The sequence below is a fragment of the Microtus ochrogaster genome, chromosome 1, assembly GCF_000317375.1.
Source record: "Microtus ochrogaster isolate Prairie Vole_2 chromosome 1, MicOch1.0, whole genome shotgun sequence".
NCBI classification, from domain to species: Eukaryota; Metazoa; Chordata; class Mammalia; order Rodentia; family Cricetidae; genus Microtus; species Microtus ochrogaster.
The window spans coordinates 36098651-36103344 of record NC_022009.1 but is presented as its reverse complement, the minus strand read 5'-3'; positions in this window follow the sequence as shown (position 1 = coordinate 36103344).

The following is a 4694-nucleotide window of genomic DNA, read 5'->3' as shown; positions in this document are numbered from 1 at the left end:
GCCCAGCTCAACATATATATTTTAAAGATATCTTGACTTTAGAATTTGGGTCTAAGGATATATTGCTTTGGAAAAGAGGTTCTTCTTTTGTTTCCACAGAGGATGACAACCTGTGGATTGCTTCTAGACTAATATGGTTTGATGTATCAAGACATCCTGAAAGGTCTCTGTGAACTTCCCCCCAAAATTACTTCTCCCAATAAACAGCAGGATGCAGTTTGGAGAACTACACCTATATTCCCAAATATTGTTTATAAATGTTTATTTACATTTAAAGGGGGATATGCTATAGAGATTTGCATTGGTATGGACCTCAGTTTATTGAAACAACTTTAAGGTCAATTTTGTTATATATGTATTTCTCCTCTTGACTAAGGTATTTTGTTTGTACAGTTCATTTAAAAATGTAATATATAAAATTAAGAAATATAGGTTAATAGAGAGTCATCTATAATATTTAAGTTTGTAGTCATGTTAGTTAGGTTTTCTAGATGTACAGAGATGTATCTCAGATGGATAGGCATTCTTCAACCATTTCAAAGACTACAGAATATGGCATTTAAAATGTTTAAGAACTTAGGACTTTTCATGACAGTGAGACACATCTGCTCCTGGCAGCACCAATCTACTTCAAGAGGATGATGGGCATCGAAGAGACTCCTTATGGAGTTCGTTAACCATTTGGACAAGAAACTGCTCTTGCCTGGACTATTTGGTGGTATCTGAACTGGACATTCAGGACCCACAGAGAAATGACTGCTGAACTTGCCTAATGGTGAGATGATCCTTCAGAGTCCTACTTCATGAAAGATTCTGATAGACATTCTGCAGGACATAGAAGAAAGTGATTGACAAACTGTTAATATAGGAAGAACTGTCTTTGAAATTTCCTACTTCATTGAAAAGTTTGCCAGAATCTACGGGCCTTTAGACTGAAGACAGATGCCCCAACATTATAGAAGAACTTTGGGTGACTGTCCAGGCAGCAAGATGTCCCTGTCAATTATAGAGTTTTAGAAGTTGCTTACAATGTACTTCCTGTTTACTTAGGTAATATTATATCCTTCTGGAGTCTTTGATGGAGTTAAAGAATTTATAGTTATCATTATAGTTTTCCTTAGTTATGACAAAAGATAAAGTAGATATAAATATTGTAACTGTAATTCTTACTTGATACCTGTTTTGTTATATGTAATTTTACTATGTTAAAGTTAAAACCTTCCTTTTCATTTAAACAGAAAAGGGGAGGTGATGTGGGAATTGTCTGTGTATGCTGTGAATACCATTGGTCAATAAAGAAACTGCCTTGGCCTGTTGATAGGGCAAAAGAACAGAGCTAGGTGGAGAAAACTAAACTGAATGCTGGGAGAAGGAAAGCGGTGTTTGAGAGAAGCCATGGAGCTGCCAGATACAGACACACTGAAAGTTTGCTGGTAGGCCATGACCTCGTAGTGATGCACAGATTAATGGAGATGGGTTAAATTAAGATGTAAGAGTTAGCAAATAAGAAGCTAGGGCTAATGGGCCAAGCAGTGATTTAAATAATATGATTTCTGCGTGATTATTTCAGGGCTGAGCAGCCGGGAGCTAACAAGAGGCCTCTAACAACAGACTCCTGTCTCATTTTTGCACAGCATGTGCTTTAACACCGAGCCATCTCCCTAGCTGAAGGTCAGACACTTCATGAATTGCTAAGTTTAGTAAGTGTCCATTGACATCAACTTTATACTCCTCCAGGGGCTTCTTGACTGGGAAAACTTAATGCAGAATAAACAAACCATTAACAGTGTGCATGTTCTAAGCTATTAATAAAACGTTCCTGTAGATTCCTTTCTACAATATGGAGTATGAATGTGTCTTTGTAATTCAGAGTAGGCACCGCCTCCATCCATCCTGTCTTTTTCCTTAACAATAGTAGCAACTGCCTTCACGGAGCTGAGCGCTGTTGAGCCCATCTTCTCGCTCTTGTGTAATTCTCAAAAAGCTTTGAGAGGTCAGTGTCTCCACGCCCATCTTACAGGTCTGAGGATCTAGAAGCACATTTGATACAGCAGTGGTCACAGAGTAGGACTTGAACCTGGGCCTCCTGGCACTGAGGGAAGGGTGGCAGATGGGGGTGAGAATGTGGCAGGGTTATCTCCACACACCCTCCATTTTCCTACCCTGGAGGTTCAGGCTGGGCTCCCATCAGTGCAATCTGGCTGGGATGCCAGGCTCCTCAGGAATGGTGGCTGGGGGCTGGCAAGGATTCAGCTGGTCTTGTATTTGAGTTTAGGACCAGTGTGCACATCACCTGTGCCTACTTTTCTCAGTCACCTGCAAGGGCTCCTGCCTGTTTTCTTTCCGCCGCTCTGAGATCTTTCTGTAGGTGGACTTGAGTTACTGTCGTGGCCATGTTCTAGGTCCCTCTCTTGTATGTTTATCACAAAAATTAAGCAACGAACATATCCACTCATCTATCAAACTGTTCATTCTTCTGAACAGACATTCCATGTATAATTCCCTCCCTTCCCTCAAAGTACATATCCATGCACCAACACATTCTGTAAGTGTTTATGATGCTTACACTGTGTTAGGGACTCTGCAGGATGCCCACTCTCCCTGGGGCTCCCATTCCAGTGGGGGAGCTGCAATGGAGAGATAAATCCATTACACATAATATCAAGGTCAGTGAGGGCAGAGCCGGTCTGCTCTTCCCCAGCTCCATGCCCCCATTTCCTCTTCCCAGTGTTGGTAACAGCAGTAATAGCTGCCATTTACGATGGCTCGCTCTACACAGGGCATTTTACCTGCATTAGATTTGTGTATCATAACAGCATATCAGCCCAGCATAACTGGGCTGTCATCATCCCCAAGTCGCAACTGTGGAAAGGCTGAGTTAGTAGCCCAGGGTCACATGGCTAGTAAGAAGCCACATGCAGGGCAGGGCCAAGGACTGAGCTGCATGAGGCATCTCATGCAGGGGGATTACTTAGCCTTCTTATGTCGGCCCTATAGCCTCACTTCCAAGACTGGAGAAGATGAAGCTCTGATACTAGCTGCTTCTTCCAAGCCCTCCTAGCTGGAAGGGGAGTACAACTTGCTGCCTTTCTCAAAACCAATCTTCTGGCTGGAAGCTTTCCCCTTGATGGCCCAAGCCCACTGCCCAGAATACTACAAGCAGGTGGCTGTTGGCGGTTTGACTAGTGGGATTAGGTGCAACCAAGAAACCTTGAGACTGTGGCCACAGTCTGCCACCGCCATGTGCCTTCTTCTCCTTAACGCTATTTTCTGAAGAGGTTGGGAACCTGGAGACTCCAGTGATCACCCTCTTAATCGAGCCACAGGGCCAGCGTGGGGAGCCACAGAGTTCCCAGGGGCACCTGCTCAGCTTAGCGGGAACCGAGTTTCTTCCTTGACGTGTCCCCTGGCTTCCATAGCCTTCTCCTTCTCAGCACCGTGAGGGTTGGAAGTTCCATTTTGGTGTGTGATGTTATCATCTTCCACTCACCTCCTCTGTGACATACTAGGACCCCAAGGATGTCCAAGTTTGTTTATCACTATGTCCTGCTACTTGGCAGAAAGAAATAAGAAAGAGGATGCGTGATCAAGGCTGTGTGCTGTCGTTGGACCCCTCCCCTTGCTTCTGGATGGAGGGAGAATCAGGCTGCTGCTGGTGGTGGAGCACGAATTCTAATTGGTCTTAATAATAAAAACTCAGAGTCAGCTATCAGGGGGTGAAAGGTGAAGGGGCAGAGAAGCAGGGCGGCCAGCCACTGGAGTTCTTCCTCTACCAATGCTCAGACCAAGAGGGCAATCCTGCTTCTACTAATCCTCAGACTGCAAGCTCAGACTGCACCTCAGACTGTTGCCTTAGTCTGTCTCCTCCCACCTTGTATTCCTCTCTCCCCCCAGCCATACACTCCAGTCTCCACCTCCCGAGTGCTAGGATTAAAGGTGTGTTATCCCAAGTGCTGGGATCACCTTTGTATGCACTCTGTTTCTCTTTTAGACTGGATCAATTTCGTGTAGCCCAGGGTGGCCTTGAACTAATAGAGCTTTGTCTGCCTCTGTCTCCTGAGTCCTGGGATTAAAGGTGTGTGCCACCACTGTCTGGCTTCTAGTGGCTTAGCTCTGCACTCTGATCTTCCCATAAGCTTTATTTGTTAAAACACAAAGTATCACTACACAGTGGAATTTGTGACGTGACATGGTGACAATGAGATAGGGGCATGTCCTCTGCTACTCTGAGCCTGATGGAATTTGCATGCTGGGAGTAGGGATTACCCAAGAAGCCACAGACTTCGGAGAGTTGTAATCCAGGTTCTGAAAGTCCAGTGGAGGTTCTAGAAATAGAATATACCTCTGATCCTGTGGTCATGTTCTCTTACCTGGCGTGGTTTGTAGGTGGTCCTGGTCACTGTGACAGGTAGCTTAGCTCTGAATTACAGAGTTGCCCACCGTGAACCACAACTGGAAGATGTGGTCATGGGTCTCTAATCTCTCTTTACTCTGATCCTTCCTCCTCCATCATGACCCTCTGATTTCCGATCCTTTCTCTTGGTCAACCCTCTCGTTCCTGCGTTCTGCTGGTAGACTGTGTATTGGACCTCAGACTTCATCTCCTTGCAGTTAGTCTGTCCAAACACTCCCCACCCCCTTTCTCATTTCCAAGGACGTTGTAGACAGCTTCCACTTGCAGCCAACTTGACCAC